Genomic DNA, 17,301 nt, shown 5'->3' with positions numbered 1-17,301 from the left:
AAAAGATCTGCATAAGCTACTAGTTAGTGAAATTGGTCTACAGTTTAATGGATTATTTTTGTTTCCTTTTTTGAATATTGGTATAATATAAGATATTTTCCATTGCCTTTGTATGAAAGATGTAGCTAAAGAGCAATTAAAAATTAACGAGATTGGAAAAATGAGAGAGCTAATAGTTCGTTTTAAAAAATACGAAGGTATATTTTCTGCTGTTCTGAGTATTTTATCTTTTAAATGATTTACAGATTCAATTATTTCATTATTACTAATAAAAAAGTCCTGCATTTCAGGACAACTCTTATCAATAAGTATAAAATGTTCATCTTCATAATCTTTACTAAATACTTTTTGGAATTATTTGTTAAAATAAGAGGCTTTATCAAAGTCAGAAATTAATGGTAAGTTATTTTCATCAAGTAAAAGAGGAAAAGAAGGTGATAGATTTAGCTTTGATTTTACAAAAGAATAAAATTTTTTTGAAATAGTATTTTGACAGAAGCTTTTTTCATGTTGTATGTCGAATTTTTTTACAGCTTTTTCGTATGCTTTTGAAACTAGCTTGTATTTTTCAGTAATCTGCTGATCTAACTTGCATTTTTTGTATAGTTTTTGCTTTTCTTTTAGTAGCTTTTTTAAATTAGAAGGATATATCTTACGTTTTCTATTTTTCTTCTTCAAGGGTACAAATTTTTTGATTGTAAGATTAATAATGTTAACAAAATTATCATAAAACTCCTGTAAATTCTCTGATTTATTATAAATAAATTTCCAATCTATACTTGACAAATATTCGTTGATACACTTAAAATCCGCTCTGGAAAAATCTTGGTAAAGTGTCACAGTAGCTGATTTCATGCTCTTTTTAACACTAATGCCAAAAGATATAAGGGCATGGTCATTAGTATTAGTTAAAGGTGAATCTACTGAATGAAATTTGATTCTATCCAACCCCATGCAATTACAAAGCACTAAATCAAGAATACCACCGTCTTTATGTGTAGGTGAATCAATAATTTGAGTTAAATAGTCTCTGAACAAAACTTAATAAAAATTTATTACATTCATTGAAAGTTGAGCTCGGAATACTCCAATCAATATTAGGAAAATAAAAGTCACCAATAATATAAAAAGAAAAATTTTTTGGTGTGAAATGTTAAATAAGGTCAATCATGTTTGATACAATTTTTATAGATTTAGAAAGATTTGGAGGAATATAAATACATCGAATTCTTAACTTTAATCCGTTGAGAATTAAGTCAAAGCATATAAATTCAAAACCGTCAAAAGCAATAATTTCACTTTTAACTTCAATAATTTTTAAATAATTTTTAACAAAGACAGCAACGCCTCCCCCCTGCTCAATCTATCATTGCGAATAACGTTATAACCAGATGGACAAAAAATAGAATTGATAATGTTTGGATTTAACCAAGTTTCAGTAATGAAAAATAAGTCTATGTTGTTTGTGCACATATGAAACTCAACAAAACTTATTTTGTTTAAGATAGATCTAATATTTGTATAGGAAATTTTTATTATAAAATTTTTACTAGACTTTGACCTATTGAGAAAATTTGTGTTTAAGGCTTCAGTACACTTATTTTTTAAAGAACTAACAGTACTATTATTAAGAAAAAAGTCACTACAATTACCATCAAAATTAACAGATCGACTAAATATATTAAAGTTTTTAACAAAGTTGTTACAACTAACACTAACCCCAGAGTTCCAGGGTGGTGTAACGAAAGGGCTGCTGTATTTTCTCAACTATTTTGTTGTTTCTTATTACATATTGTACTCTCAGATTTTTATCATCAGCCAGTTTTTGTTTTATTTTTAACTTTTCTCGCAATTTTTTAAAAGCCAATAGCTCTGAAACCGTTCTATCAGGATTAATATATATTGCGTTTTCTTTTCCTTTCCTAATAACTTTTAAATTTCTTAACTTTAAAAGTCTCTGCTTAGCTTCCAAATTGTTGAGCTTAATTATAATTGGTCTGCATCTATTCTTGATAATTTTTCCAATTCTGTACAATGAGTTGAATTCAGATTTAATAATTTTATGTACTCCCAAAATTTCTTGAATAGTATTTAAATCTTTTTTTGAATTTTCAAGTGAGCTACTAGGATTTTCTGATTCTGGAATATTGAATACAATTACATTGAGTGCCTTTTTTTCTTTTAATTTTTCATCACTTTGAGCTTCTATTTTTTTGGTAACCAAGCTCAATTTTGTACTTATATCTGTGAAAAACTCAGCTGGTTTGTTCAATCGAACTGTATCAGCGTAGGTCAGAAACTTTGTTTGGAACTTATCAAATTTTGTAGAAAATTCTTGTTTAAACTGTAGGAATGATGTCTGCAAGTCACTAATTTTTTGTTCGATTACAGTATATTTTTTGTCAAGGCTAAGACTTTTTTCACATGTGCAATCATCATTTTTAAACTCAACCAATCTTTGTTCTAGACTCAAGCTTTTCACAGTGTATTCATTTTCTAATTTGCTAATATCATTTTGGAGTGAACTAAATACCATATCCTTTTGAGCTCCAAATGCTATAAGTCTCTCTTTCAATTGCTTTGTAATCTTGGAATTTTCAATCAGCATTTTAATTCCATTTTCATTTGACATTTTAAGTTTTTTACTTTTTGAAAAACTTTAAACATAAACAGCAGTTCCAAAGTTCAAAAGATCACAAAAAAAAGGTATTTAGTAAAGCGATCTTATTCAAATAGAAAATTGGATATTATCTAATAAAAAATCTAACGAAAAACTTTAACAAAATAATGAATTTATTAATAACCAATTACTTTCTCATTACCTAATCTTATTATATATATTTGTGTGCTTCATTTTACTTCTTTGTCAATTTAAATCTGAAGAACCTTAAATAGGTTAAACGGCGTTAGCTTGAATTGACAATTGTTTAATAAATTATACTTAATAACAAAATAATCCATATTTTTATAAGACACCATGGTATATTCGTAACATAAAAGTTATAATTAAAGTGATAAAAAGCAAATAAAAAAAGCTGATCACAGAGAGTATTTAAATACTATCAACGAAAGTAAATAAATTTATGTTAATTTGTTTTAGATTTGGAATGCAATATTATTTGTTTTTCGTGTATCACAGATTAGTATAACTTTAAAAAGAGTCAGATTTTCTTATTTTAAGCAGAAAAAACTCAAAAAAAATCAGTACATTGAAAAAAAAAATTGAAAAAACAAAAATTGACATAATTGAAACGAAATAACGAAACAAAACTAAAAAAAAATCAGCATAATGTTTTCGACAGATTCTAAACTAAAATCTATTGGCTATAAAATTTCAATTTTCTATATATGAAATTAACTTGTTTTTAGTACCGAACTTTGTTAATACTTCATTAAATAAAAAAGCAGCTGTGCTGTAAAATTGAACAAAGTTTGAATCTAGTTAAAAAATATTATTTGTTTCTCAACATAAAATTTGTTTGTGAAGTGAAATAGAAAACCTTGCAATTACAAACAAAAAACACTTTTTCATGATGTCTTAACGAAATTATTACGTCATAATTGCGTCATCAGTGAGCTCAGATGTCCAAGTTTTCCTATAAATTAATATTCTTGTTAAAACAAAAAATAATTATAAAAAATTAACTATTTGATTGTAACTTAAAAACTTTATTAAATTTTAGTTATTAGTTTTTTGTGATCTGTTTTGTAGATGTTATATTTTAATAACTTATGAAGAAGAACTTTTTATTGGCACTATTTACATAGTTGGTTATGTGACTTCTTATAATTTAATTATTTAAGTTTTATGTTAAAAACATCAAAAGTTATAACTTGATTTTACTTAATTTACTTAAGTTTTAATTTTGTAGTCAAATAATAAGTAACTTGTGTTTAAGTCTAAATTAAATGTTTAGATTATAAAAGTTATGAAAACGTGACAACTTTAAATAATCTAGTTATTAGAAAGAAAATGGGTCTGTACATCAAGCTAAATAAGAATGTGGATATTTTGACAGCTATCAAAAAGAAATACAAGAAAGTTTTTTTTTTATATTTGCTTTAAGTTTCATATAAATAATTTAGATAGGTAGTGGAACTTTTTCAACACTTTTTTTGTAAAACAAAGTAAAATGTTTTACCACCTTTTACTGTGAGCAACACCGAACTTTATCGAGACAGGTCAGTTTTTATATAAGACACTTTTGGACGAGGGGTCACTTTTAATAGTGTTAATTATAATTACCAACCAATGGTAAGGATTACAAGCAACAGTAATAGTTAAAATAAGTTTAATCCCGTGCTAAGTTTTTACTAAACGGTAATTTTGCCTTGCAAAAGTTTTCCTTTGTGCATTTCTCACACCTGTACAAACTTTTAGACACCAAGAAAAATGACCATTCTTTTGAAATCACATAGTTTGCAATGAGGCCATGGGGGTGATTCACTTTTTATACACCTTGGTCTTACCTGTAAAGTTGTAAATTTAATCGAGCCAAAAGTTTGCTTTTACACAATCAATATTCAATAAAGTTTAATAATTTATTATAATTTAAATATAATTTGAAAGGAGGCAATTGCCATTCAGGAACATCATTTACAGAGCCACAGTTAACTCTTGCGTAGAGACTAGGTTCTATGTCGGCTTGTGCTCGACTCAGTTCAGATTCAGGTATGCTAATCATAAAAAATCTTTTAAATGCGACATATATGAAAATTACACTGAGCTTTTAAAGTATTTTTGTGGCTTAAAGCGTAGCGGCATTGACTTTGAAATATCCTGAGAAGTTATAAAAAGAGCACAGCCTATAGCTGACGGCTATAGTCCGATATGTATTCTGTGTCTTAAAGAAGAATGAAGAAAGAAAGAAGCAACAGAAGTATGCACTGAAAGGTTTAACATGCCTAAACAAAAGAAGCGAGTTTTTATCGTCTTGTAGACGCTTTTGAATCGCTTTTGAAGGTTAATAAATTTTAGTTTACCTTATATTAATTTAAATTTTTATTTTATTTTTCATTTAATTTTTTATCTTGTTTAATTTTCTGTTCAAATTTATAGTCACTCACTGAAGTTTTATCAATTTTTACCAGTTTATTGTCGATTTGGAAGTTAATTTTAGCACAAGCCGTTTTGCATAATTTTTAACAGTTTTAAAATTACTTTACAATGTTTTTATGATTAAATTTTAAACTTTTATATGAATTTTTTGTACTTTATTTTGAACTTGTTTTGTAGTTGAGGAATGCGTAGGCACGAAACTTAAGTTCTGCAAATTTTTACATCTTGTAATAAACTTTTTTTATTGAAAAGCCCTTAAGGTAGGCTCTTTGTTGAAAATTTAGTTTAAGAAGTTAATTAACTTATTTCTATATATAAATATATATGATTGCTATTAATAATAATAATCATATATATTTAATAATAATAATATGATTAAGATGATTATTTAAACTTAATCACTTCATACAAAGTCCACTTGAAGGACTTTTAGATAATTTATTAGGAAAAAACAATTTTAAAAATTCCAGAACATTTGTTTCATAAAGACAAAAAAGATCTTCATCTGGTTCAATTTAGAATGAGTAGCACTTTGGTAAAAAGAGATGCAAAAGTTATACAAAAAAAAAAATAAAAAATATGACGTTAGAATTAAGTACATTACAAATGTTCGGTGCAAAAATTAATCTTCAGTCTAAACAAACTATGATTCTTATTATTACTAAATAGAGTCTAATTGTAGTCAAATAAAACAGTGCTTATTCACTACCCGGAGTTTATTATCCGGACGCCCACTTATCCGGACAGTTTAAGTCAGGAAGAAAAATCAAAAAAAAATCTATTTAAAAAACAAACATACTTGTGTAAAACAAATATGTAAGCTCTCATGCTGTAAAAGAGTTTAAGTGATTTTATAAATTCTCTAAACTAGTTCATTAATATGACGTAAAAATACTAACAAAGCTTACATTTAAACTGTGTTCAAAACTAGTTTAGTAATCAAAAACTTTTGTATGTAAAGTAAGTCAATTTTATAAATCTGTTTTAACAATGTTTTTTGAAATATGACATAAAGTTTTTTATTCAAATTTTTAAGTTTTTGTGGTAATTGATTAAACTCAAAGTTTTTTTTTAAGTAAATATATGTTTTTTTTTATGTTTGTTTCTTAATCCAAAACATATTATAATTTTTTTTTAGTTCAAATACTTTTTGTTTAAGATAAGGTGCATGAAAATTTTTATTTTTTTTTCCAGAAGTTATATAATTTCGACGCACTCAACATACCGCGTTTTAAAAATGAATAAGACATCAAAAAAACAAAAACGAATTGCACTAACCATTTAAAATAAACTACAAGTTTGTAAAATGGTAAAAAACAATGTGCCAAAGTCTTTTTTGATTGTGCAGTTTAGCATAGGCAGGTCAACTTTGTTCGACATTTTTAAAGTGAAGAAAATTCTAAATAGTTTAAAGCAAAAAAAGAGAAGCTAAGCTTTTATTATGCACTGCATAATATTATTTTATGAAAAAAGTAATCTGTTTATATTTATCCGGAAAAATGCTTAAACGGACATGTTTACAGAAATATATTGCCCAACATGTCCGGATAAGTGAATAAGCTTTGTATTAGACTTTAACTAGTATATATTAATGTTAGTATAAATAAATTTGTCCATCTTGCATAATAGAGTTTGTTAAATGTAATAGTAACCTTGTACGTGAAACACAGAGTAAATTAATAAACACAAAGTTTATAGCCGTCTCATTATTATTTAAACATAGTTTACAAATTTGATTTAGATAAAAATTTTAAAAATTCATATTCATAAACACCATCTTGGCAGATACTAAAAAAAATAATTGACCTCATTTTATTATATATCGCCCATATACTTGTTAATACCCATTTACTTTTCTTCGCATTTTTTAAAACTTATTCGCTATAAACACGTTTTTGTAAATAATTAATGGAGCTTACAACTCTAATTCAATTTAAACAAAAAATATCTTAACCGAATCGTCTTACTTTGTAGATATCACATTTTTAGTTTAGATTAAATAAAAGCATCAAAAATTACTTTTTTTCTGACTTAAATATAGAACTAATTTTTTCTTGTTTATTATTATATAAAACAACCAAGTTATTAATACTTTTTGAATACAGTTGAAGTGTGTTGATTCGTTGACACACAGAAACATATGTTGGTAGAATAAAGGAAGATTACTGTATAATTTCTTTTTATTTACTTTTAAATACATAAAGTTTATTTTTAAACTTTCAGGGCGGTTATTTAAAAATTAAGAACAATCTAAGCTATATTCAGTTAATAGTTCTTTTTTAGGAGTTGATGGTTTATAAAATTAATTAACAGAGAAAATTGGTTAGGATATCAGTTATTTTCTATACTTAAATCAATACTTAAATGATGTTATAGTCTTGTTATTAGTTTATTGAAGTTTATAAGCGTTAATTTTTTCAAACAGTTAATAAAAGAGATGGAGAAAGGTATTTTAGAAAAGGTTTGTAGATTTGCATAAAAAACTAATTTGGTTGAGGATCTTAAAACATTAAGTTTTTATTCAAACAGGTAGGTTTTTTATTTGTTAAAATGTTTTCAAACAAATGCTTATTGACAAAATGTATGTACATTATTGCCAACACTTTCATTCACTTAATAAAAGAAAAATGAAAAAAATGTTGGATAATATTGAAAAGATTATACTCAAAAATATACTTTTAGATCTTACTTGTGATAAAAATCAACCTAAATTTATAACTGCTATAAGAAACTATTCAAAAGTAAAATAAAAAGTGTAAACCTTAAATTGAAAACATCCACTATATAAAAGAAAAAAATCTACATGCACAAAGCAATATTGTCATTTTTTCAACTTAATGACAACCACTGGAGACTGTTTGTAAGTAAAAATAGTTTTATACAAATTTTAACAAACAGTTTCTTATGTAAAGAACGTATTATTTTCATTATTTAAACACTAAAAAAATCTAAGTTTTGGATCTTAATAACAAGAGAGTCTGATCAACTTAAAAATACAAAAAAAGTCTTCGTGAAACTGAAGTAAAGCTTTTTGTATCTTAAGTATTTTAATCTTAAAGTTTAATTTTTTAACAGTTATATATTTTTAGCGCTATTTAAAAAAAAGCTTATGGAAGCATTGAGTGATTAAGTAAAGATTTACGTTATGACCTTTCAATTGTGTTAAAAATCAATGAAGAGTTTTACGGAAACAAGTCAGTATTTTATAGTATAAGCTATATTGTTATATAGCAAGTGTAATATATTTTTATGTGGTGGATATGATACAACAAAATATAAACCGAATCTAAATTTATACCAGCTTAGAGCAGACAGTCTTAATCAGTTTAGAAGAGTTAAAACTAAATTCATACTTATAAGAAAAACTGACGATCGATTATATTGCTGTTAGTATTATACATCAGCTTTACTTTATTTTTTATGATGTTGACAAATAAGTACGTTTAATTCTAAAATATAAACCTCTTACAAAAACTTTGGAAGACTTACGTTTTTATTATGATAAAGATGTGACAAGTTTACTGTATGTTCCCCTTTATAAATTTTATATTTATCATGGGAAGATATAAAAATGAGATTGTTGATAATGAAATCCAAAAATGTTACATTTTAAATGATACAATTCTGAGAAATTAATGGAAGCTGCTAAATTGAATGACTGTGGAAGTAGTGCGGCGTGTTTAGTTTATAAGAAAAAAGTTGTAATTTTCCGTGGGTATAATGACAATGAAAATTTAAGCTCTGTTGATGATCATGTAGCTGATGAATTGTCAAACATGCCTAGTATGATTGTAGAAAGAAGGACACACAACTTGGTAGCTATCAGTTAGAAGTTGTTTGCGATTAGAGTATAGGAAATTAAAGTCATGTGTGAAGTTTAGGATCCTATTCCAAAAAAAAATTGCTGGGAAAGTTGAACTTAAACTTGGTGAATATCAGACTATTTCAATGGAAACTATCATCATTGAATATAGTTCAGCAAGAGCAGTTTTATTGGATGTAGAAATTTGGCCTTAAGAATGGTATATGGAGTATCTAGTTGTCTGAAACTTCTTAGCTTAAACTGTAGAACTTAAATAACATATACAATTATTTTAGTTTCGACTTGTAACAATAATTAAGTTTTTAGGGATGTTAACTATGAAGTAATTTAAATATGTAGAATTACTAAATGTTCTTTTACAGTTTTAATTGATAATTTTAACCGTATTTTTTAATATCTTTTTCTTTATTTACATGCATAAACTGTGGTTTACTACTTTGCGTTTTGTAAAAACTTTTAGTAAGTATTTTTTCACTTAAGTATACAAATTTTGATGGTAATTTTAACCCTGCTGCCCGAACGTTACCCACAATAAGCCTTGGGTTCTTTAATTTAATGAGCTGATACCGGGTTTTCATGCTTTGTTGTATAAGCGGATTCTATTTTTGATAAAATCTTTAGAGCAACAACATTGTAATTTTTGTTTTTTATCTGAAATTAAGGGCATAGTCTGGGTCTATTTTGAATTTAACAAATTAATCTTTTCCTGTAACTTTTAGTATCTTTAACACGTCGTATCTTTTCAGCGTATTACATTCTACTTTCTTTAAAGAAGTTGGAACTTAAAATTCAAGTATTCACACGTTTGTTATTAGTGTTGTTTATCTACTTTCAAAAATAAATTTAAAGCTGATATATGTTACTATACAAGATTTATAGTGCATTATTAAACACAAAATTCAGTTAATTTTCGTTTAGTCTTATTTTCATTTATTTGATTGTTCATTACTAAAGATTTAAATGTTAAAAAAAAATATGTGTAATAGCTCGTAAGAAACTTTATAAGCAAGTGGATACAATTAAACTAGCTCAAAGCGTTTAATTTTCTCTTTTTTTAGTCAATGGTGTTATTGCGTTCCTTTAAATAAGCAGTGTATGAATACTCAAGTTTTTAAGTGTACATTAATTAACAAATTAATTATAGTAATCATGATATCCCGTAAAGTTACTTAAATATTTTATTATAGTTACTATATCAATTCAAGGAAAACCTACGCACCAACTGAATTTTTGTTGTCTTTTACAAATAATTATGTTAAAACAAAAAAGGTTTGTTAAACTGATGACTTGATATGCTTGTTCTATACTACCGAAAAAAACTGGTCAAATAAACTTTGGAATGTTATCAGAAGTTAAAGCTTTAGGGAGCAAATGAAATAAATTAAATTTTGCTTAGAGATCTTATCGAAATATTCTTAGATTAGAACAGTTATTGTAATTTTTTCTTTAAAAACTTTATAATGCAAACTAAGTTTTGGTCGAAGACCTTGTTAGTGCTTACATTTTGTCTGGAAAAATAAGCAGTAATAATTTAAGTAAAAATTTTAACAATTTACTCAAGAGTTTTTTAGATCTTGTATCACACTGACGAGGCCTTTAACAGCTTTAATATGTACAAGTATTTTATACGTACACGATGAAAGTGCGTACCTCAAAGAAGGAACAAACTTTAAACGCGAAGAATAATTATTTTCTAATCAATTTTTCTTATATTAACGCATTTTTCTAAACTCTTGGTACCATTTAAAATGAAAGGATCCATTCACAAACAATGAAAAGATTAAACTGATGAATACTAGTGATATATACTTTGTATTCAAGGTTGCATAAGGTTTTTGGGATCCCAATTTACGTGTATTAAAGTACAATTTATCTTTAGTATTGAAACTGTCTTAGCTTGTATAACAACTCTCAAAACTGTAAATGATTTTTTTTAGTTATAGTACATTAAATTTAAGTACTCTTGTGTCAAATTTAAATCTCATTTAATAAAAATATTCTTTTTTACAAATTTTTTGAACAAAACTCTAGCTTGTTTTTCAAAAGTTTAAGGAATTCTAGCCTAATTTGTCAAATTACGGGTTTGTAGATTTCACATCAAGGGTTGCCACTCTTTTGAGTCAAAAACCCTGAGTAACGTTTAACTTCCTTAAGTATTTTTCAGAATTTACTATATATTGAAAAATTACAATGAAAATTCTAAGAATATTAAAGATCTAGTAGCAAGGCTAAAAAATTTCTAAATAAACACAAAATTAACTTTTTTAAACATAATATTGAAACTCGATTAACTAAATCTCATTCTCGATCTAGAAAAAAAAAATTTCCTTGATATTGTTTTGAAAATTTCCTGAAATTAAAACTGCCCTGAGTTAAAAAAAAGAACCAAAATTCCTAAAGTGTCTCTGAGATTTTCTAGAACTTGAAAATTCCTTGCGCATAGATCTACAGTAACCTTTTTACAAAAAATTACTTAAAACGTGTGGCCTTTGTATAATATTTTTGGAATTGCTGTAAACTACAATCGTACACCCCTTTAAATTCCTATAATCGTCATTCAGTTTATTGATATTCAACTGTTCGCTGAAGAAATTTTTTCAATTTGGGTTAATACATTAAAACCACATTTAATTTTTGTTTTTCATTTTTAATGTACAATTTTGGTTTATTTTTGTCTTTTTGTTGTATGTCTTTCTGTATAAGTGGCCTAGGTTTTGACGCCTGGGTCCATCGCATGACAATAAACTTACAATAATAATAAAGCAGATTATTTTCAACTATTACACAAATTACTTTACATACAATATTATAATAACTCAAGGGTATTTTCATTGTGTTACAAAAAATAAATGTTTCCAGGTTTTTTGCCAACCCTGATTTTATTTTATTTATTTTCCAACTTACTACCACGTTAAATGTCATACAACTGTGTATACCATGGGGACATTTCTTAAATTTGTGAGGAACTTTATATACCCGAAATGCTTATTTTGAAGGGATATATTTTCATAGTAATTGTGACCAGCTAGTACGTTTAGTTTCTTTCTTATTTACATAAATTTATAATATATAAATATATATAACTTAAATAAATAAAAAAACACTCACGCCAAATACAAACGACAAAAAAATACGAGATATAAAACGAAGCAATTAAAAGTTACTTACAGCAAGAAGCGATAATTACTCATATTTCCTTTTATTTATATTTCTTTTAAATTAACTACTTTATAGATCACATTACTTTTAAAAACGCTTTATAAACTTGTAACACAAAATTTACTTAATTACTAAATAAGCTTTGTGATTGCTAATAACGAGATTGCATATTACTTTAAAAGCTGTGAAAATTACCATTTTATGAACAACAAAAAATTTATAACATTTAGCCGAATTCAAAATTAAATGTATGTGGAAAATAAAAACTTTCAAGTTTTAAAATAATGAATAGAAAATTGACCAAACTTGTCGTCGAATTGTTTTAGTTGACCACCTTAAATCTAGGTTATTATTATTTTTGTAAACCTTAAGTTATTGTTTAACACGATTCAGTTTTTTACAACCAATTTGAAGGAAAATATTTCGTGTATTACACAGTAATGTAGTTCAGTATCAATTTAATTTAAATTTTACTTTGCAATTACCACTACCTAAGTCATAATTTTTAAATTTTTATTTGACTTTTAGTTGGGTATTTATTATTGGTTTATAAAGACTATTACAACATTTTTCTAGTTTAAAACAATTAGCTCACACCATATATTTGTAGATAAAACGAAAAAACATTGTAATAGTTTTTAAAAACAATATATAAATGTACTAATGCTAAATATATAAATAAAAAAATTTTATGCTAAAGTGTAATACCAATTTTGAAATTATTATCTACTTGAATCATTAATACCAGAACATTTAGATATGATTTACTAAACTATTACAAATTTTCTTTTTAAGTTGAACTCAGCACATTTTTTATGTAAAATATAAAAACTTTTAATAGTTCGGTAAATCTTATCAAAAATATGCATGTAATAACTGATTTATAAGTTGTTTGTATAAAATAGAAAATACCAAGGAATTTAAAAAAATTTATATACTAGTCTGTGAAAATGTAGAAATTAATGTATTATAAGTTACAACTGCTTAAAAGGAATAATATATAATAGGAGGTATTCGTAAGTTGCAGTAAAAAATAATAATTAATAATAAAACTAAAATTAAGTTAGTAGTCAAAAATACATTGCTCAAACAAAAATGACTTTTAGTATACTTTAGTAAAAAAATTAGTTATCTTAAAAATAGATAAGAATTTCAAACAAGAAACATATCAAAATCACAAATATTTTTTTTTACTCAAGTATATTAAATGCCGTTTTTCTTCAAGCAAACTAAATTATTTTTTATTTATCGAAGTATTTTAAGCCTGATGATTGTTAATTATTTTCTTAACTGAGTTTCACAAATAGTAAAAACAACTAAATATAAATTTATTACTGAAAGATAGTTATATGTCAAAAAATATTAAAACGCTACTAATGAAAAATGCTCTTATTAAATCATTAAATAATATAATTAACAAAATACTTAAATTACTGTAAAATAATAAGAAAGTCAGTAATTTATAGCAACTAGTTACAATAAATTATTCGTAATACTCTATATACTTTTTTGTTTAAAACATTATAATATTTAACATTTATTATATATTCGCTACATAGTTATGGTAACTGCAAAGTTAAAATGTAACTAATAAAATATTACAGTACTGCATTATGTACATAATTAATAGGTTAAAAAGTAAAATATGTATATTAACCGTATAAAAAGATTTTTTCAATATTTAAATTAGCATAAGATTTACAGCAGAAGATTCAACCTAGATTGAGATGATCAAATTTTTTATAAAATATCAAACAAGCTTGAGTTTTCCTGACTAGTAATTGAGTAACAACCTTATTATTAATATTTAAACTGGGTAATTAAAAAACTCTATAAAAATATTTGGAGCCTAAAAAACTAGTTGGAAACAAATACCAACGTAAATATTTTTTAAATAAAACTATAATAACTATATTATTTGACAAAATAAAAATCAACAGAGCTAAATTACTGTTTGACTCGAATTTTAAAGTTAACACCTTAATTATTAGTTCAAATAAAGCTTCTTGCTGTAAAAATAAAATAAAAAAGAAAATATTATGTTATTATCTACTTTACTGTCTCCTCTTCTCTACACTCAATTGTTCCTCATTTGTATTTAAAAACAACGGCCACTCTGTCAGACATCTAGGCACAGCTACTCTCTTCTCCGTGGAAGTTCTTCTCTGGTATAAGTGGAACGCTGATGAAATTGTCGATTGTGTTGTCTGGACGAGGGGCCACCATCTGATTGAGCATTCTAAAGCTGCATCTGTAGTAAGCATTCATCATTTATTTGGTCTGAGATGTAAACAAAAACACTAAGATATTATAAAGCTTTAATTTCATAAATTATTATTACAATATACTGATAAAAACTTATAGGGAAAATCAGAAACATTTAAGAACAAATAAAATATATTGAAAGTTTAAATAAAAGTTAAATAGTTTCACCTAATTTGCTTCTTATCAGATTAAGGAGTCATTTAAAACCACTAATCAACTTCTATGGTAATTTTATTTTAATTAACTCAGCATCGTAAATTACTCAATACAAATAGAATGTGACTTAATACTCATAACCGTTTTCATATAAAACCAAAAAAAAAGATGACTTTTTATAGAAATGAGGAAAAAATACATTATTATTTTTACACTTCTATTACTTATTTCTTTAATTATTAGATATGTATAAACTAAGAATTTAAGAGTCTCAACTCATTTAAAAGTTCAAGGACCTTTTATCTTTTATGACATCATAACTAGGTTAAGGGCATAGGGGGGGGTAAACACCCTTTTTTGGTTTTTGATCTTATTTTATATAGTTTTTACTAAGCTACAAAATGCTTTTTACAGATTTAAAAAATTCAAAATAATTTTTGAGATATAGCTGGTCAAAGTCGGAGCCAACAATAGGTTCCTTATGGGAGGCGCAAACTAAAACGACAAAATTAGACTATTTTACTAAAAGTCACTTCCTTTTCTTGACATAAGTGTTAAGCTGGAAGAGAACAAATTTACTACCTCAATTTACAAGAAACCATCAAACACAGATGTACTATTAAATTTTCACTCTTGTACCCCGAAGTCATGGAAGAAAAATTTGGTTAGACAGTTGTTCATCAGAAACAAAAGATTAGTGTCAGAAGAACTACAGAACATAGAAACAAACAGAATAAAGAATCTTCTTTTGAGAAACGGCTATCCGATTAACTTCATAAACAATGAAATAGAAAAACTTCAAAAATTAGAAGATAAGCAACAAATTCCTAAACAACAGTATCTAACAGTTCCTTATATAAAAAAGGTTTCAGAAAAATTCAGCAAAAATATAACAAAAAATTTGGAAACAATTGGAATCAACATCAAAGTAACTTTCAGAACATCTAAAGTTGGAAACTATTTTTCACTGAAAGAAAAGATCAACAAACTCTACAGAAGTTGCATCGTTTATAAGTTTCAATGTCCAGGTGACCTGGATACCCAATATATTGGAGAAACGGAGCGACAACTGTTCGTCAGAATTAAAGAACATACAAAACCTACAAATAGCGCAGTTTTTTCACATATAGAACAATGTAGAATCTGTCAGAATCATAATGATATTTTTAATTGTTTTGAGGTAATTAAATTTTGTAAAAATAGAAATATTTTACTTGCAGTAGAGGCTATTATGATTAAAAAACTTAAACCTAAACTTAATCAACATCTAGGTCCTGATAAAGGATCTAGAATTACAATTAACATTTTTAAATAGTCCATTTTTGTTCTAATTATCTATTTTAGTTTTTATGATTAATTTGATTAGTTTTATATTGATTGCTTCTTTAGTTTACTCGTATTGCGTTTGATTAATTAGTTTTTTGTGAGTATTTATTTTGTTTTGACAAGGAAATTAGTTAAATTTTGAAAGCATTGCTCAATAAACCGTTTAAATGAAAAAAGTTTTGTTATTAGCAATTAATTGGTACATAAAGTCATGTAAACACCTTTCGCTATACTCTGTCAATATACTTTTGTTAAGTAGGTTTTTAAGCTTTAAAAACTATAAAAAAAGAACCACAATATTTAAAAAAAACTTGAGTTGGCCAAGGTTTTCAAACAAACTGAAAAAAATTAAACAAGCCTTAAGTTTTTTAAAACCTTAAAACTATCCTGTGTGTTGTGGCAACCCTGTGTCATGCCTAAACCACAGATTAATAAGTCATTCTAATATGGAGTCAAATATGCACATAGACACTTTTGCACAAGAACAAAATAGATAAAAATCATTAACCAAGGGTAAGAGTTAGGGGGAACAATATGGTAAAAAAACAAACAAAATAATAAGAAAAATAAAAAGAAAAAAGATGTTGACAAAGGGTAAGGGTAAACAGTGTTAGTAAAAATAAATATAAAAATATAAAAATATAAAATTGATAAAATATAAATTATTTAAAAAAAATAAAAAAATATCAAAAAATTTAAGCTATGCAAAAGTGACTCTTCATGAATTTTTGACACCTACCCTTCTAATATACAGGTATTTTATCAAAATTTTCAAATCATACTCTATGTTTTTATAATTAATAGTAAGAATCTTTGACTTACTTCCTTAAAAATAATTGCCAAACATTGGCTGAGCATAAATTATATTATTGATAAAATTAAAAATTAAATCTTAAGTCAAAACAATATCAAATTATTCTTTGATAACAAAGATATTTGAATATTTAATGACTTAAATAATGAAGTTAATGAAAAAAGTTTTTTTAATCAACAACACAACACAAGTATTTTGTATAAATTGACAATGGATTACAACTTGTTTACTTTGGATTATGATATCAAGTATTTTCCACTAGCTTAGTGGTCTCAATACTGTAGAACATTGTAAAGTTGTAAGATCAAAACTACTTGAAAACATACACCAGGGTTGCCAATGGTTGAATCAAAAAAGCTAGTCTAGGCGGCTAAAAACTAGCCATTTTACATTATATTGGCTAAAGTCAGCTTAAGTTTGGAAAATTTATATATTTTTATCAAAAGGATTCAAAAACTGATTAAACCGCCTGTAAAATAACTGAAAACAGTTAAAAAATCATTTAGAACCAAAATGATATATGAGCAAGAGAAAAAATAATAAATTCAATAGAAAAAAAAAATTAGTCATTAATACTAGCTGAAATTTTTCATAAACTACAATATATCAAAAGTTTTTTTTTAGTTTTTTGAAAACTGCAAACAAACTTAAGTCAGCGTGAATGCGTAGCTGATTACCTTAATATATAAAAATACAAAA

The sequence above is a fragment of the Thalia democratica genome, chromosome 6 (assembly GCF_965202585.1).
Source record: "Thalia democratica chromosome 6, ktThaDemo2.hap1.1, whole genome shotgun sequence".
Taxonomy (NCBI): domain Eukaryota; kingdom Metazoa; phylum Chordata; class Thaliacea; order Salpida; family Salpidae; genus Thalia; species Thalia democratica.
The sequence above is the reverse complement of the archived record's forward strand: the minus strand, read 5'-3'. Positions refer to the sequence as shown.